Source organism: Lepisma saccharinum, chromosome 17 (genome assembly GCF_977018435.1).
Source record: "Lepisma saccharinum chromosome 17, izLepSacc3.1, whole genome shotgun sequence".
NCBI lineage: Eukaryota > Metazoa > Arthropoda > Insecta > Zygentoma > Lepismatidae > Lepisma > Lepisma saccharinum.
Window position 1 is genome coordinate 68619876 of NC_139245.1, and position 20211 is coordinate 68640086.

Sequence of the window (20211 nt, forward strand, 5' to 3'; positions counted from 1 at the left end):
CCAGTTGAAATATAAGTTCACGGAATATCCTTCGAGGTGAGATCATGACGGTGATGTAAATTTTAGCTTCACTGTGTGGTCTCCTCTCGAAGGCGGTTTTCATTCAACAGAAGAAAGAGGATACACAAAAATAATTGTGTTCTAGGATTTCTTTTCCACCAGTTGAAATAATAATGTGCGCACTTGAGAGGCGATTGCCAAGTTTATGTTTTATTTTTCATTACTGGGTTTTCTCCTTCATGGCGCGTGATGTTTATACCCTCGACTGTTAAATAAAATTTTCTTATTTGGGCTTTGGTTCCACTTCTCTTTGGCTTTGTCCTATTTGGAACTGATAAAGCTATTGAGTGGTGGCACCGCGGCCCTTTCATCGATAATACAATGTATTAGTCCAGAAGTTAAAATTCGTTAATATTGCAAGTTTTTAAAATCTTGAAGGGAAACACTCCCATTCTTGGTGTTCTTGGTTAAATTTTTCTGGTTTAATATTTTGATGTAGGGAATTCATGTCAATGCTTTTATGTAAGAAAATTATATTTTTAAAATGATACGTAAGCCGTTTCTTTTAAGGAAAAGAAGTTCCTTGTGTAATTTCATTTTCATTGGATATTGTTGAAGTTGTCATGCTGTAACCAAATGTGCAAGCGAGTGGGAAGTAACTTGTTTCCCTCCCACTCCACCGACTGAAATTTGAGATACCTGGGACGTTGATAACTTTCATTTGCTTGTTTGCTGTCTGAGACGAAGGTTGTCAAGTTTCCGATTGCAGTGTTTGTAAATCTGTACTGTGATATAGTGAAGGATAAAATTGATCCTTACTTATGAAATTGAAGCAAATGGTACGTATATTTAGCAGGGATTCATCAGATGTGAATAGATTTTTGCGTTATTTACTTTCGTTTATGTTTAAATGTAGTTTTATCAAAATTTTCAGTATGTTATTTTAAAAGGAAATGTGTTGGGACCTCTTTGGAGGTGAGCTCATTACAGTGATTAACATTAAAACTCACTGGGTGGTCTCCTCTCGAGAGCGGATCTCATTTTTGTCAACACCCGAGTAATTGTATCTTGCCGAATTACGATTTTTGTTTGTGGCGTGCTGAAAATTTTTCTTTGGCGAACGTTAAGCAAGAATTCATGGCACACACCTGAGGGGAGAAATCCGAGTTTAATGTTTACATTGTTCATTACTGGGTTTTCTCCTCCATGGTGCGTTACCTTCAAATATACAAGTTTGCCAGATTGCAAATATTTTTATATGTTTCGTGCTTTATAATTTCGGTTATCCGTTAATACTATATTATGGTGCCAGTTGAAATATAAGTTCACGGAATCTTCTTCGAGGTGAGATCATGACGGTGATGTAAATTTAACTTCACTGGGTGGTGTCCTCTCGAAGGCGGTTTTCATTCAACAGAAGAAAGAGGATACACAGAAATAATTGTGTTCTAGGATTTCTTTTCCACCAGTTGAAATAATAATGTGCGCACTTGAGAGGCGATTGCCAAGTTTATGTTTTATTTTTCATTACTGGGTTTTCTCCTTCATGGCGCGTGATGCTTATACCCTCGACTGTTAAGAAATAAAATTTTCTTATGTGGGCTTTGGTTCCACTTCTCTTTGGTTTGTCCTATTTGGAACTGATAAAGCTATTGAGTGGTGGCACCGCGGCCCTTCCATCGATAATACAATGTATTAGTCCAGAAGTTAAAATTCATTAATATTGCAAGTTTTTAAAATCTTGAAGGGAAACACTCCCATTCTTGGTGTTCGTGGTTAAATTTTTCTGGTTTACTATTTTGGATGTAGGGAATTCATGTCAATGCTTTTATGTAAGAAAATTATATTTTTAAAATGATACGTAAGCCGTTTCTTTTAAGGAAAAGAAGTTCCTTGTGTAATTTCATTTTCATTGGATATTGTTGAAGTTGTCATGCTGTAACCAAATGTGCAGGCGAGTGGGAAGTAACTTGTTTCCCTCCCACTCCACCGACTGAAATTTGAGATACCTGGGACGTTGATAACTTTCATTTGCTTGTTTGCTGTCTGAGACGAAGGTTGTCAAGTTTCCGATTGCAGTGTTTGTAAATCTGTACTGTGATATAGTGTAGGATAAAATTGATCCTTACTTATGAAATAGAAGCAAATGGTACGTATATTTAGCAGGGATTCATCAGATGTGAATAGATTTTTGCGTTATTTACTTTCGTTTATGTTTAAATGTAGTTTTATCAAAATTTTCAGTATGTTATTTTAAAAGGAAATGTGTTGGGACCTCTTTGGAGGTGAGCTCATTACAGTGATTAACATTAAAACTCACTGGGTGGTCTCCTCTCGAGAGCGGATCTCATTTTTGTCAACAACCGAGTAATTGTATCTTGCCGAATTACGATTGTTATTTGTGGCGTGCTGAAAATTTTTCTTTGGCGAACGTTAAGCAAGAATTCATGGCACACACCTGAGGGGAGAAATCCGAGTTTAATGTTTACATTTTTCATTACTGGGTTTTCTCCTCCATGGTGCGTTACCTTCAAATATACAAGTTTGCCAGATTGCAAATATTTTTATATGTTTCGTGCTTTATAATTTCGGTTATCCGTTAATACTATATTATGGTGCCAGTTGAAATATAAGTTCACGGAATCTCCTTCGAGGTGAGATCATGACGGTGATGTAAATTTTAGCTTCACTGGGTGGTCTCCTCTCGAAGGCGGTTTTCATTCAACAGAAGAGAGAGGATACACAAAAATAATTGTGTTCTAGGATTTCTTTTCCACCAGTTGAAATAATAATGTGCGCACTTGAGATGCGATTGCCAAGTTTATGTTTTATTTTTCATTACTGGGTTTTCTCCTTCATGGCGCGTGATTCTTATACCCTCGACTGTTAAGAAATAAAATTTTCTTATGTAGGCTTTGGTTCCACTTCTCTTTGGCTTTGTCCTATTTGGAACTGATAAAGCTATTGAGTGGTGGCACCGCGGCCCTTCCATCGATAATACAATGTATTAGTCCAGAAGTTAAATTTCGTTAATATTGCAAGTTTTTAAAATCTTGAAGGGAAACACTCCCATTCTTGGTGTTCGTGGTTAATTTTTCTGGTTTACTATTTTGGATGTAGGGAATTCATGTCAATGCTTTTATGTAAGAAAATTATATTTTTAAAATGATACGTAAGCCGTTTCTTTTAAGGAAAAGAAGTTCCTTGTGTAATTTCATTTTCATTGGATATTGTTGAAGTTGTCATGCTGTAACCAAATGTGCAGGCGAGTGGGAAGTAACTTGCTTCCCTCCCACTCCACCGACTGAAATTTGAGACACCTGGGACGTTGATAACTTTCATTTGCTTGTTTGCTTTCTGAGACGAAGGTTGGCAAGTTTCCGATTGCAGTGTTTGTAAATCTGTACTGTGATATAGTGTAGGATAAAGTTGATCCTTACTTATGAAATAGACGAAAATGGTACGTATATTTAGTAGGGATTCATCAGATGTGGATAGATTTTTGCGTTATTTACTTTCGTTTATGTTTAAATGTAGTTTTATCAAAATTTTCAGTATGTCATTTTAAAAGGAAATGTGTTGGGACCTCTTTGGAGGCGAGCTCATTACAGTGATTAACATTAAAACTCACTGGGTGGTCTCCTCTCGAGAGCGGATCTCATTTTTGTCAACACCCGAGTAATTGTATCTTGCCGAATTACGATTTTTGTTTGTGGCGTGCTGAAAATTTTTCTTTGGCGAACGTTAAGCAAGAATTCATGGCACACACCTGAGGGGAGAAATCCGAGTTTAATGTTTACATTGTTCATTACTGGGTTTTCTCCTCCATGGTGCGTTACCTTCAAATATACAAGTTTGCCAGATTGCAAATATTTTTATATGTTTCGTGCTTTATAATTTCGGTTATCCGTTAATACTATATTATGGTGCCAGTTGAAATATAAGTTCACGGAATCTTCTTCGAGGTGAGATCATGACGGTGATGTAAATTTAACTTCACTGGGTGGTGTCCTCTCGAAGGCGGTTTTCATTCAACAGAAGAAAGAGGATACACAGAAATAATTGTGTTCTAGGATTTCTTTTCCACCAGTTGAAATAATAATGTGCGCACTTGAGAGGCGATTGCCAATTTTATGTTTTATTTTTCATTACTGGGTTTTCTCCTTCATGGCGCGTGATGCTTATACCCTCGACTGTTAAGAAATAAAATTTTCTTATGTGGGCTTTGGTTCCACTTCTCTTTGGCTTTGTCCTATTTGGAACTGATAAAGCTATTGAGTGGTGGCACCGCGGCCCTTCCATCGATAATACAATGTATTAGTCCAGAAGTTAAAATTCGTTAATATTGCAAGTTTTTAAAATCTTGAAGGGAAACACTCCCATTCTTGGTGTTCGTGGTTAAATTTATCTGGTTTACTATTTTGGATGTAGGGAATTCATGTCAATGCTTTTATGTAAGAAAATTATATTTTTAAAATGATACGTAAGCCGTTTCTTTTAAGGAAAAGAAGTTCCTTGTGTAATTTCATTTTCATTGGATATTGTTGAAGTTGTCATGCTGTAACCAAATGTGCAGGCGAGTGGGAAGTAACTTGCTTCCCTCCCACTCCACCGACTGAAATTTGAGACACCTGGGACGTTGATAACTTTCATTTGCTTGTTTGCTTTCTGAGACGAAGGTTGGCAAGTTTCCGATTGCAGTGTTTGTAAATCTGTACTGTGATATAGTGTAGGATAAAGTTGATCCTTACTTATGAAATAGACGAAAATGGTACGTATATTTAGTAGGGATTCATCAGATGTGGATAGATTTTTGCGTTATTTACTTTCGTATATGTTTAAATGTAGTTTTATCAAAATTTTCAGTATGTTATTTTAAAGGGAAATGTGTTGGGACCTCTTTGGAGGCGAGCTCATTACAGTGATTAACATTAAAACTCACTGGGTGGTCTCCTCTCGAGAGCGGATCTCATTTTTGTCAACACCCGAGTAATTGTATCTTGCCGAATTACGATTGTTGTTTGTGGCGTGCTGAAAATTTTTCTTTGGCGAACGTTAAGCAAGAATTCATGGCACACACCTGAGGGGAGAAATCCGAGTTTAATGTTTACATTGTTCATTACTGGGTTTTCTCCTCCATGGTGCGTTACCTTCAAATATACAAGTTTGCCAGATTGCAAATATTTTTATATGTTTCGTGCTTTATAATTTCGGTTATCCGTTAATACTATATTATGGTGCCAGTTGAAATATAAGTTCACGGAATCTCCTTCGAGGTGAGATCATGACGGTGATGTAAATTTTAGCTTCACTGGGTGGTCTCCTCTCGAAGGCGGTTTTCATTCAACAGAAGAAAGAGGATACACAGAAATAATTGTGTTCTAGGATTTCTTTGCCACCAGTTGAAATAATAATGTGCGCACTTGAGAGGCGATTGCCAAGTTTATGTTTTATTTTTCATTACTGGGTTTTCTCCTTCATGGCGCGTGATGCTTATACCCTCGACTGTTAAATAAAATTTTCTTATGTGGGCTTTGGTTCCACTTCTCTTTGGCTTTGTCCTATTTGGAACTGATAAAGCTATTGAGTGGTGGCACCGCGGCCCTTTCATCGATAATAGAATGTATTAGTCCAGAAGTTAAAATTCGTTAATATTGCAAGTTTTTAAAATCTTGAAGGGAAACACTCCCATTCTTGGTGTTCGTGGTTAAATTTTTCTGGTTTACTATTTTGGATGTAGTGAATTCATGTCAATGCTTTTATGTAAGAAAATTATATTTTTAAAATGTTACGTAAGCCGTTTCTTTTAAGGAAAAGAAGTTCCTTGTGTAATTTCATTTTCATTGGATATTGTTGAAGTTGTCATGCTGTAACCAAATGTGCAGGCGAGTGGGAAGTAACTTGTTTCCCTCCCACTGCACCGACTGAAATTTGAGATACCTGGGACGTTGATAACTTTCATTTGCTTGTTTGCTGTCTGAGACGAAGGTTGTCAAGTTTCCGATTGCAGTGTTTGTAAATCTGTACTGTGATATAGTGTAGGATAAAATTGATCCTTACTTATGAAATAGAAGCAAATGGTACGTATATTTAGCAGGGATTCATCAGATGTGAATAGATTTTTGCGTTATTTACTTTCGTTTATGTTTAAATGTAGTTTTATCAAAATTTTCAGTATGTTATTTTAAAAGGAAATGTGTTGGGACCTCTTTGGAGGTGAGCTCATTACAGTGATTAACATTAAAACTCACTGGGTGGTCTCCTCTCGAGAGCGGATCTCATTTTTGTCAACACCCGAGTAATTGTATCTTGCCGAATTACGATTGTTATTTGTGGCGTGCTGAAAATTTTTCTTTGGCGAACGTTAAGCAAGAATTCATGGCACACACCTGAGGGGAGAAATCCGAGTTTAATGTTTACATTTTTCATTACTGGGGTTTCTCCTCCATGGTGCGTTACCTTCAAATATACAAGTTTGCCAGATTGCAAATATTTTTATATGTTTCGTGCTTTATAATTTCGGTTATCCGTTAATACTATATTATGGTGCCAGTTGAAATATAAGTTCACGGAATCTCCTTCGAGGTGAGATCATGACGGTGATGTAAATTTTAGCTTCACTGGGTGGTCTCCTCTCGAAGGCGGTTTTCATTCAACAGAAGAGAGAGGATACACAAAAATAATTGTGTTCTAGGATTTCTTTTCCACCAGTTGAAATAATAATGTGCGCACTTGAGAGGCGATTGCCAAGTTTATGTTTTATTTTTCATTACTGGGTTTTCTCCTTCATGGCGCGTGATGCTTATACCCTCGACTGTTAAGAAATAAAATTTTCTTATGTAGGCTTTGGTTCCACTTCTCTTTGGCTTTGTCCTATTTGGAACTGATAAAGCTATTGAGTGGTGGCACCGCGGCCCTTCCATCGATAATACAATGTATTAGTCCAGAAGTTAAAATTCGTTAATATTGCAAGTTTTTAAAATCTTGAAGGGAAACACTCCCATTCTTGGTGTTCGTGGTTAAATTTTTCTGGTTTACTATTTTGGATGTAGGGAATTCATGTCAATGCTTTTATGTTAGAAAATTATATTTTTAAAATGATACGTAAGCCGTTTCTTTTAAGGAAAAGAAGTTCCTTGTGTAATTTCATTTTCATTGGATATTGTTGAAGTTGTCATGCTGTAACCAAATGTGCAGGCGAGTGGGAAGTAACTTGCTTCCCTCCCACTCCACCGACTGAAATTTGAGACACCTGGGACGTTGATAACTTTCATTTGCTTGTTTGCTTTCTGAGACGAAGGTTGTCAAGTTTCCGATTGCAGTGTTTGTAAATCTGTACTGTGATATAGTGTAGGATAAAGTTGATCCTTACTTATGAAATAGACGAAAATGGTACGTATATTTAGTAGGGATTCATCAGATGTGGATAGATTTTTGCGTTATTTACTTTCGTTTATGTTTAAATGTAGTTTTATCAAAATTTTCAGTATGTTATTTTAAAAGGAAATGTGTTGGGACCTCTTTGGAGGCGAGCTCATTACAGTGATTAACATTAAAACTCACTGGGTGGTCTCCTCTCGAAAGCGGATCTCATTTTTGTCAACACCCGAGTAATTGTATCTTGCCGAATTACGATTTTTGTTTGTGGCGTGCTGAAAATTTTTCTTTGGCGAACGTTAAGCAAGAATTCATGGCACACACCTGAGGGGAGAAATCCGAGTTTAATGTTTACATTGTTCATTACTGGGTTTTCTCCTCCATGGTGCGTTACCTTCAAATATACAAGTTTGCCAGATTGCAAATATTTTTATATGTTTCGTGCTTTATAATTTCGGTTATCCGTTAATACTATATTATGGTGCCAGTTGAAATATAAGTTCACGGAATCTTCTTCGAGGTGAGATCATGACGGTGATGTAAATTTAACTTCACTGGGTGGTGTCCTCTCGAAGGCGGTTTTCATTCAACAGAAGAAAGAGGATACACAGAAATAATTGTGTTCTAGGATTTCTTTTCCACCAGTTGAAATAATAATGTCCGCGGCCCTTTCATCGATAATACAATGTATTAGTCCAGAAGTTAAAATTCGTTAATATTGCAAGTTTTTAAAATCTTGAAGGGAAACACTCCCATTCTTGGTGTTCGTGGTTAAATTTTTCTGGTTTACTATTTTGGATGTAGTGAATTCATGTCAATGCTTTTATGTAAGAAAATTATATTTTTAAAATGTTACGTAAGCCGTTTCTTTTAAGGAAAAGAAGTTCCTTGTGTAATTTCATTTTCATTGGATATTGTTGAAGTTGTCATGCTGTAACCAAATGTGCAGGCGAGTGGGAAGTAACTTGTTTCCCTCCCACTCCACCGACTGAAATTTGAGACACCTGGGACGTTGATAACTTTCATTTGCTTGTTTGCTTTCTGAGACGAAGGTTGGCAAGTTTCCGATTGCAGTGTTTGAAAATTTTTCTTTGGCGAACGTTAAGCAAGAATTCATGGCACACACCTGAGGGGAGAAATCCGAGTTTAATGTTTACATTGTTCATTACTGGGTTTTCTCCTCCATGGTGCGTTACCTTCAAATATACAAGTTTGCCAGATTGCAAATATTTTTATGTTTCGTGCTTTATAATTTCGGTTATCCGTTAATACTATATTATGGTGCCAGTTGAAATATAAGTTCACGGAATCTTCTTCGAGGTGAGATCATGACGGTGATGTAAATTTAACTTCACTGGGTGGTCTCCTCTCGAAGGCGGTTTTCATTCAACAGAAGAAAGAGGATACACAGAAATAATTGTGTTCTAGGATTTCTTTTCCACCAGTTGAAATAATAATGTGCTCACTTGAGAGGCGATTGCCAAGTATTGTTTTATTTTTCATTACTGGGTTTTCTCCTTCATGGCGCGTGATGCTTATACCCTCGACTGTTAAATAAAATTTTCTTATGTGGGCTTTGGTTCCACTTCTCTTTGGCTTTGTCCTATTTGGAACTGATAAAGCTATTGAGTGGTGGCACCGCGGCCCTTCCATCGATAATACAATGTATTAGTCCAGAAGTTAAAATTCGTTAATATTGCAAGTTTTTAAAATTTTGAAGGGAAACACTCCCATTCTTGGTGTTCGTGGTTAAATTTTTCTGGTTTACTATTTTGGATGAAGGGAATTCATGTCAATGCTTTTATGTAAGAAAATTATATTTTTAAAATGATACGTAAGCCGTTTGTTTTAAGGAAAAGAAGTTCCTTGTGTAATTTCATTTTCATTGGATATTGTTGAAGTTGTCATGCTTTAACCAAATGTGCAGGCGAGTGGGAAGTAACTTGCTTCCCTCCCACTCCACCGATTGAAATTTGAGACACCTGGGACGTTGATAACTTTCATATGCTTGTTTGCTTTCTGAGACGAAGGTTGGCAAGTTTCCGATTGCAGTGTTTGTAAATCTGTACTGTGATATAATGTAGGATAAAGTTGATCCTTACTTATGAAATAGACGAAAATAGTACGTATATTTAGTAGGGATTCATCAGATGTGGATAGATTTTTGCGTTATTTACTTTCGTTTATGTTTAAATGTAGTTTTATCAAAATTTTCAGTATGTTATTTTAAAAGGAAATGTGTTGGGACTTCTTTGGAGGCGAGCTCATTACAGTGATTAACATTAAAACTCACTGGGTGGTCTCCTCGAGAGCGGATCTCATTTTTGTCAACACCCGATTAATTGTATCTTGCCCAATTACGATTGTTGTTTGTGGCGTGCTGAAAATTTTTCTTTGCCGAACGTTAAGCAAGAATTCATGGCACACACCTGAGGGGAGAAATCCGAGTTTAATGTTTACATTGTTCATTACTTGGTTTTCTCCTCCATGGTGCGTTACCTTCAAATATACAAGTTTGCCAGATTGCAAATATTTTTATATGTTTCGTGCTTTATAATTTCGGTTATCCGTTAATACTATATTATGGTGCCAGTTGAAATATAAGTTCACGGAATCTCCTTCGAGGTGAGATCATGACGGTGATGTAAATTTTAGCTTCACTGTGTGGTCTCCTCTCGAAGGCGGTTTTCATTCAACAGAAGAAAGAGGATACACAAAAATAATTGTGTTCTAGGATTTCTTTTCCACCAGTTGAAATAATAATGTGCGCACTTGAGAGGCGATTGCCAAGTTTATGTTTTATTTTTCATTACTGGGTTTTCTCCTTCATGGCGCGTGATTCTTATACCCTCGACTGTTAAATAAAATTTTCTTATGTGGGCTTTGGTTCCACTTCTCTTTGGCTTTGTCCTATTTGGAACTGATAAAGCTATTGAGTGGTGGCACCGCGGCCCTTTCATCGATAATACAATGTATTAGTTCAGAAGTTAAAATTCGCTAATATTGCAAGTTTTTAAAATCTTGAAGGGAAACACTCCCATTCTTGGTGTTCTTGGTTAAATTTTTCTGGTTTAATATTTTGATGTAGGGAATTCATGTCAATGCTTTTATGTAAGAAAATTATATTTTTAAAATGATACGTAAGCCGTTTCTTTTAAGGAAAAGAAGTTCCTTGTGTAATTTCATTTTCATTGGATATTGTTGAAGTTGTCATGCTGTAACCAAATGTGCAGGCGAGTGGGAAGTAACTTGTTTCCCTCCCACTCCACCGACTGAAATTTGAGATACCTGGGACGTTGATAACTTTCATTTGCTTGTTTGCTGTCTGAGACGAAGGTTGTCAAGTTTCCGATTGCAGTGTTTGTAAATCTGTACTGTGATATAGTGAAGGATAAAATTGATCCTTACTTATGAAATTGAAGCAAATGGTACGTATATTTAGCAGGGATTCATCAGATGTGAATAGATTTTTGCGTTATTTACTTTCGTTTATGTTTAAATGTAGTTTTATCAAAATTTTCAGTATGTTATTTTAAAAGGAAATGTGTTGGGACCTCTTTGGAGGTGAGCTCATTACAGTGATTAACATTAAAACTCACTGGGTGGTCTCCTCTCGAGAGCGGATCTCATTTTTGTCAACACCCGAGTAATTGTATCTTGCCGAATTACGATTGTTATTTGTGGCGTGCTGAAAATTTTTCTTTGGCGAACGTTAAGCAAGAATTCATGGCACACACCTGAGGGGAGAAATCCGAGTTTAATGTTTACATTTTTCATTACTGGGGTTTCTCCTCCATGGTGCGTTACCTTCAAATATACAAGTTTGCCAGATTGCAAATATTTTTATATGTTTCGTGCTTTATAATTTCGGTTATCCGTTAATACTATATTATGGTGCCAGTTGAAATATAAGTTCACGGAATCTCCTTCGAGGTGAGATCATGACGGTGATGTAAATTTTAGCTTCACTGGGTGGTCTCCTCTCGAAGGCGGTTTTCATTCAACAGAAGAGAGAGGATACACAAAAATAATTGTGTTCTAGGATTTCTTTTCCACCAGTTGAAATAATAATGTGCGCACTTGAGAGGCGATTGCCAAGTTTATGTTTTATTTTTCATTACTGGGTTTTCTCCTTCATGGCGCGTGATGCTTATACCCTCGACTGTTAAGAAATAAAATTTTCTTATGTAGGCTTTGGTTCCACTTCTCTTTGGCTTTGTCCTATTTGGAACTGATAAAGCTATTGAGTGGTGGCACCGCGGCCCTTCCATCGATAATACAATGTATTAGTCCAGAAGTTAAAATTCGTTAATATTGCAAGTTTTTAAAATCTTGAAGGGAAACACTCCCATTCTTGGTGTTCGTGGTTAAATTTTTCTGGTTTACTATTTTGGATGTAGGGAATTCATGTCAATGCTTTTATGTAAGAAAATTATATTTTTAAAATGATACGTAAGCCGTTTCTTTTAAGGAAAAGAAGTTCCTTGTGTAATTTCATTTTCATTGGATATTGTTGAAGTTGTCATGCTGTAACCAAATGTGCAGGCGAGTGGGAAGTAACTTGTTTCCCTCCCACTCCACCGACTGAAATTTGAGACACCTGGGACGTTGATAACTTTCATTTGCTTGTTTGCTTTCTGAGACGAAGGTTGGCAAGTTTCCGATTGCAGTGTTTGTAAATCTGTACTGTGATATAGTGTAGGATAAAGTTGATCCTTACTTATGAAATAGACGAAAATGGTACGTATATTTAGTAGGGATTCATCAGATGTGGATAGATTTTTGCGTTATTTACTTTCGTTTATGTTTAAATGTAGTTTTATCAAAATTTTCAGTATGTCATTTTAAAAGGAAATGTGTTGGGACCTCTTTGGAGGCGAGCTCATTACAGTGATTAACATTAAAACTCACTGGGTGGTCTCCTCTCGAAAGCGGATCTCATTTTTGTCAACACCCGAGTAATTGTATCTTGCCGAATTACGATTTTTGTTTGTGGCGTGCTGAAAATTTTTCTTTGGCGAACGTTAAGCAAGAATTCATGGCACACACCTGAGGGGAGAAATCCGAGTTTAATGTTTACATTGTTCATTACTGGGTTTTCTCCTCCATGGTGCGTTACCTTCAAATATACAAGTTTGCCAGATTGCAAATATTTTTATATGTTTCGTGCTTTATAATTTCGGTTATCCGTTAATACTATATTATGGTGCCAGTTGAAATATAAGTTCACGGAATCTTCTTCGAGGTGAGATCATGACGGTGATGTAAATTTAACTTCACTGGGTGGTGTCCTCTCGAAGGCGGTTTTCATTCAACAGAAGAAAGAGGATACACAGAAATAATTGTGTTCTAGGATTTCTTTTCCACCAGTTGAAATAATAATGTGCGCACTTGAGAGGCGATTGCCAAGTTTATGTTTTATTTTTCATTACTGGGTTTTCTCCTTCATGGCGCGTGATGCTTATACCCTCGACTGTTAAATAAAATTTTCTTATGTGGGCTTTGGTTCCACTTCTCTTTGGCTTTGTCCTATTTGGAACTGATAAAGCTATTGAGTGGTGGCACCGCGGCCCTTTCATCGATAATACAATGTATTAGTCCAGAAGTTAAAATTCGTAAATATTGCAAGTTTTTAAAATCTTGAAGGGAAACACTCCCATTCTTGGTGTTCTTGGTTAAATTTTTCTGGTTTAATATTTTGGATGTAGGGAATTCATGTCAATGCTTTTATGTAAGAAAATTATATTTTTAAAATGATACGTAAGCCGTTTCTTTTAAGGAAAAGAAGTTCCTTGTGTAATTTCATTTTCATTGGATATTGTTGAAGTTGTCATGCTGTAACCAAATGTGCAGGCGAGTGGGAAGTAACTTGTTTCCCTCCCACTCCACAGACTGAAATTTGAGATACCTGGGACGTTGATAACTTTCATTTGCTTGTTTGCTGTCTGAGACGAAGGTTGTCAAGTTTCCGATTGCAGTGTTTGTAAATCTGTACTGTGATATAGTGTAGGATAAAGTTGATCCTTACTTATGAAATAGACGAAAATATTACGTATATTTAGCAGGGATTCATCAGATGTTAATAGATTTTTGCGTTATTTACTTTCGTTTATGTTTAAATGTAGTTTTATCAAAATTTTCAGTATGTTATTTTAAAAGGAAATGTGTTGGGACCTCTTTGGAGGCGAGCTCATTACAGTGATTAACATTAAAACTCACTGGGTGGTCTCCTTTCGAGAGCGGATCTCATTTTTGTCAACACCCGAGTAATTGTATCTTGCCGAATTACGATTGTTGTTTGTGGCGTGCTGAAAATTTTTCTTTGGCGAACGTTAAGCAAGAATTCATGGCACACACCTGAGGGGAGAAATCCGAGTTTAATGTTTACATTGTTCATTACTGGGTTTTCTCCTCCATGGTGCGTTACCTTCAAATATACAAGTTTGCCAGATTGCAAATATTTTTATGTTTCGTGCTTTATAATTTCGGTTATCCGTTAATACTATATTATGGTGCCAGTTGAAATATAAGTTCACGGAATCTTCTTCGAGGTGAGATCATGACGGTGATGTAAATTTAACTTCACTGGGTGGTCTCCTCTCGAAGGCGGTTTTCATTCAACAGAAGAAAGAGGATACACAGAAATAATTGTGTTCTAGGATTTCTTTTCCACCAGTTGAAATAATAATGTGCTCACTTGAGAGGCGATTGCCAAGTATTGTTTTATTTTTCATTACTGGGTTTTCTCCTTCATGGCGCGTGATGCTTATACCCTCGACTGTTAAATAAAATTTTCTTATGTGGGCTTTGGTTCCACTTCTCTTTGGCTTTGTCCTATTTGGAACTGATAAAGCTATTGAGTGGTGGCACCGCGGCCCTTCCATCGATAATACAATGTATTAGTCCAGAAGTTAAAATTCCTTAATATTGCAAGTTTTTAAAATCTTGAAGGGAAACACTCCCATTCTTGGTGTTCGTGGTTAAATTTTTCTGGTTTACTATTTTGGATGAAGGGAATTCATGTCAATGCTTTTATGTAAGAAAATTATATTTTTAAAATGATACGTAAGCCGTTTGTTTTAAGGAAAAGAAGTTCCTTGTGTAATTTCATTTTCATTGGATATTGTTGAAGTTGTCATGCTTTAACCAAATGTGCAGGCGAGTGGGAAGTAACTTGCTTCCCTCCCACTCCACCGATTGAAATTTGAGACACCTGGGACGTTGATAACTTTCATATGCTTGTTTGCTTTCTGAGACGAAGGTTGGCAAGTTTCCGATTGCAGTGTTTGTAAATCTGTACTGTGATATAATGTAGGATAAAGTTGATCCTTACTTATGAAATAGACGAAAATAGTACGTATATTTAGTAGGGATTCATCAGATGTGGATAGATTTTTGCGTTATTTACTTTCGTTTATGTTTAAATGTAGTTTTATCAAAATTTTCAGTATGTTATTTTAAAAGGAAATGTGTTGGGACTTCTTTGGAGGCGAGCTCATTACAGTGATTAACATTAAAACTCACTGGGTGGTCTCCTCGAGAGCGGATCTCATTTTTGTCAACACCCGAGTAATTGTATCTTGCCCAATTACGATTGTTGTTTGTGGCGTGCTGAAAATTTTTCTTTGCCGAACGTTAAGCAAGAATTCATGGCACACACCTGAGGGGAGAAATCCGAGTTTAATGTTTACATTGTTCATTACTTGGTTTTCTCCTCCATGGTGCGTTACCTTCAAATATACAAGTTTGCCAGATTGCAAATATTTTTATATGTTTCGTGCTTTATAATTTCGGTTATCCGTTAATACTATATTATGGTGCCAGTTGAAATATAAGTTCACGGAATCTCCTTCGAGGTGAGATCATGACGGTGATGTAAATTTTAGCTTCACTGTGTGGTCTCCTCTCGAAGGCGGTTTTCATTCAACAGAAGAAAGAGGATACACAAAAATAATTGTGTTCTAGGATTTCTTTTCCACCAGTTGAAATAATAATGTGCGCACTTGAGAGGCGATTGCCAAGTTTATGTTTTATTTTTCATTACTGGGTTTTCTCCTTCATGGCGCGTGATTCTTATACCCTCGACTGTTAAATAAAATTTTCTTATGTGGGCTTTGGTTCCACTTCTCTTTGGCTATGTCCTATTTGGAACTGATAAAGCTATTGAGTGGTGGCACCGCGGCCCTTTCATCGATAATACAATGTATTAGTTCAGAAGTTAAAATTCGTTAATATTGCAAGTTTTTAAAATCTTGAAGGGAAACACTCCCATTCTTGGTGTTCTTGGTTAAATTTTTCTGGTTTAATATTTTGATGTAGGGAATTCATGTCAATGCTTTTATGTAAGAAAATTATATTTTTAAAATGATACGTAAGCCGTTTCTTTTAAGGAAAAGAAGTTCCTTGTGTAATTTCATTTTCATTGGATATTGTTGAAGTTGTCATGCTGTAACCAAATGTGCAGGCGAGTGGGAAGTAACTTGTTTCCCTCCCACTCCACCGACTGAAATTTGAGATACCTGGGACGTTGATAACTTTCATTTGCTTGTTTGCTGTCTGAGACGAAGGTTGTCAAGTTTCCGATTGCAGTGTTTGTAAATCTGTACTGTGATATAGTGAAGGATAAAATTGATCCTTACTTATGAAATTGAAGCAAATGGTACGTATATTTAGCAGGGATTCATCAGATGTGAATAGATTTTTGCGTTATTTACTTTCGTTTATGTTTAAATGTAGTTTTATCAAAATTTTCAGTATGTTATTTTAAAAGGAAATGTGTTGGGACCTCTTTGGAGGTGAGCTCATTACAGTGATTAACATTAAAACTCACTGGGTGGTCTCCTCTCGAGAGCGGATCTCATTTTTGTCAACACCCGAGTAATTGTATCTTGCCGAATTACGATTGTTATTTGTGGCGTGCTGAAAATTTTTCTTTGGCGAACGTTAAGCAAGAATTCATGGCACACACCTGAGGGGAGAAATCCGAGTTTAATGTTTACATTTTTCATTACTGGGGTTTCTCCTCCATGGTGCGTTACCTTCAAATATACAAGTTTGCCAGATTGCAAATATTTTTATATGTTTCGTGCTTTATAATTTCGGTTATCCGTTAATACTATATTATGGTGCCAGTTGAAATATAAGTTCACGGAATCTCCTTCGAGGTGAGATCATGACGGTGATGTAAATTTTAGCTTCACTGGGTGGTCTCCTCTCGAAGGCGGTTTTCATTCAACAGAAGAGAGAGGATACACAAAAATAATTGTGTTCTAGGATTTCTTTTCCACCAGTTGAAATAATAATGTGCGCACTTGAGAGGCGATTGCCAAGTTTATGTTTTATTTTTCATTACTGGGTTTTCTCCTTCATGGCGCGTGATGCTTATACCCTCGACTGTTAAGAAATAAAATTTTCTTATGTAGGCTTTGGTTCCACTTCTCTTTGGCTTTGTCCTATTTGGAACTGATAAAGCTATTGAGTGGTGGCACCGCGGCCCTTCCATCGATAATACAATGTATTAGTCCAGAAGTTAAAATTCGTTAATATTGCAAGTTTTTAAAATCTTGAAGGGAAACACTCCCATTCTTGGTGTTCGTGGTTAAATTTTTCTGGTTTACTATTTTGGATGTAGGGAATTCATGTCAATGCTTTTATGTAAGAAAATTATATTTTTAAAATGATACGTAAGCCGTTTCTTTTAAGGAAAAGAAGTTCCTTGTGTAATTTCATTTTCATTGGATATTGTTGAAGTTGTCATGCTGTAACCAAATGTGCAGGCGAGTGGGAAGTAACTTGCTTCCCTCCCACTCCACCGACTGAAATTTGAGACACCTGGGACGTTGATAACTTTCATTTGCTTGTTTGCTTTCTGAGACGAAGGTTGGCAAGTTTCCGATTGCAGTGTTTGTAAATCTGTACTGTGATATAGTGTAGGATAAAGTTGATCCTTACTTATGAAATAGACGAAAATGGTACGTATATTTAGTAGGGATTCATCAGATGTGGATAGATTTTTGCGTTATTTACTTTCGTTTATGTTTAAATGTAGTTTTATCAAAATTTTCAGTATGTTATTTTAAAAGGAAATGTGTTGGGACCTCTTTGGAGGCGAGCTCATTACAGTGATTAACATTAAAACTCACTGGGTGGTCTCCTCTCGAAAGCGGATCTCATTTTTGTCAACACCCGAGTAATTGTATCTTGCCGAATTACGATTTTTGTTTGTGGCGTGCTGAAAATTTTTCTTTGGCGAACGTTAAGCAAGAATTCATGGCACACACCTGAGGGGAGAAATCCGAGTTTAATGTTTACATTGTTCATTACTGGGTTTTCTCCTCCATGGTGCGTTACCTTCAAATATACAAGTTTGCCAGATTGCAAATATTTTTATATGTTTCGTGCTTTATAATTTCGGTTATCCGTTAATACTATATTATGGTGCCAGTTGAAATATAAGTTCACGGAATCTTCTTCGAGGTGAGATCATGACGGTGATGTAAATTTAACTTCACTGGGTGGTGTCCTCTCGAAGGCGGTTTTCATTCAACAGAAGAAAGAGGATACACAGAAATAATTGTGTTCTAGGATTTCTTTTCCACCAGTTGAAATAATAATGTGCGCACTTGAGAGGCGATTGCCAAGTTTATGTTTTATTTTTCATTACTGGGTTTTCTCCTTCATGGCGCGTGATGCTTATACCCTCGACTGTTAAATAAAATTTTCTTATGTGGGCTTTGGTTCCACTTCTCTTTGGCTTTGTCCTATTTGGAACTGATAAAGCTATTGAGTGGTGGCACCGCGGCCCTTTCATCGATAATACAATGTATTAGTCCAGAAGTTAAAATTCGTTAATATTGCAAGTTTTTAAAATCTTGAAGGGAAACACTCCCATTCTTGGTGTTCGTGGTTAAATTTTTCTGGTTTACTATTTTGGATGTAGTGAATTCATGTCAATGCTTTTATGTAAGAAAATTATATTTTTAAAATGTTACGTAAGCCGTTTCTTTTAAGGAAAAGAAGTTCCTTGTGTAATTTCATTTTCATTGGATATTGTTGAAGTTGTCATGCTGTAACCAAATGTGCAGGCGAGTGGGAAGTAACTTGTTTCCCTCCCACTCCACCGACTGAAATTTGAGACACCTGGGACGTTGATAACTTTCATTTGCTTGTTTGCTTTCTGAGACGAAGGTTGGCAAGATTCCGATTGCAGTGTTTGTAAATCTGTACTGTGATATAGTGTAGGATAAAGTTGATCCTTACTTATGAAATAGACGAAAATGGTACGTATATTTTGTAGGGATTCATCAGATGTGGATAGATTTTTGCGTTATTTACTTTCGTTTATGTTTAAATGTAGTTTTATCAAAATTTTCAGTATGTTATTTTAAAAGGAAATGTGTTGGGACCTCTTTGGAGGCGAGCTCATTACAGTGATTAACATTAAAACTCACTGGGTGGTCTCCTTTCGAGAGCGGATCTCATTTTTGTCAACACCCGAGTAATTGTATCTTGCCGAATTACGATTGTTGTTTGTGGCGTGCTGAAAATTTTTCTTTGGCGAACGTTAAGCAAGAATTCATGGCACACACCTGAGGGGAGAAATCCGAGTTTAATGTTTACATTGTTCATTACTGGGTTTTCTCCTCCATGGTGCGTTACCTTCAAATATACAAGTTTGCCAGATTGCAAATATTTTTATGTTTCGTGCTTTATAATTTCGGTTATCCGTTAATACTATATTATGGTGCCAGTTGAAATATAAGTTCACGGAATCTTCTTCGAGGTGAGATCATGACGGTGATGTAAATTTAACTTCACTGGGTGGTGTCCTCTCGAAGGCGGTTTTCATTCAACAGAAGAAAGAGGATACACAGAAATAATTGTGTTCTAGGATTTCTTTTCCACCAGTTGAAATAATAATGTGCGCACTTGAGAGGCGATTGCCAAGTTTATGTTTTATTTTTCATTACTGGGTTTTCTCCTTCATGGCGCGTGATGCTTATACCCTCGACTGTTAAATAAAATTTTCTTATGTGGGCTTTGGTTCCACTTCTCTTTGGCTTTGTCCTATTTGGAACTGATAAAGCTATTGAGTGGTGGCACCGCGGCCCTTTCATCGATAATACAATGTATTAGTCCAGAAGTTAAAATTCGTTAATATTGCAAGTTTTTAAAATCTTGAAGGGAAACACTCCCATTCTTGGTGTTCGTGGTTAAATTTTTCTGGTTTACTATTTTGGATGTAGTGAATTCATGTCAATGCTTTTATGTAAGAAAATTATATTTTTAAAATGTTACGTAAGCCGTTTCTTTTAAGGAAAAGAAGTTCCTTGTGTAATTTCATTTTCATTGGATATTGTTGAAGTTGTCATGCTGTAACCAAATGTGCAGGCGAGTGGGAAGTAACTTGTTTCCCTCCCACTCCACCGACTGAAATTTGAGACACCTGGGACGTTGATAACTTTCATTTGCTTGTTTGCTTTCTGAGACGAAGGTTGGCAAGATTCCGATTGCAGTGTTTGTAAATCTGTACTGTGATATAGTGTAGGATAAAGTTGATCCTTACTTATGAAATAGACGAAAATGGTACGTATATTTTGTAGGGATTCATCAGATGTGGATAGATTTTTGCGTTATTTACTTTCGTTTATGTTTAAATGTAGTTTTATCAAAATTTTCAGTATGTTATTTTAAAAGGAAATGTGTTGGGACCTCTTTGGAGGCGAGCTCATTACAGTGATTAACATTAAAACTCACTGGGTGGTCTCCTTTCGAGAGCGGATCTCATTTTTGTCAACACCCGAGTAATTGTATCTTGCCGAATTACGATTGTTG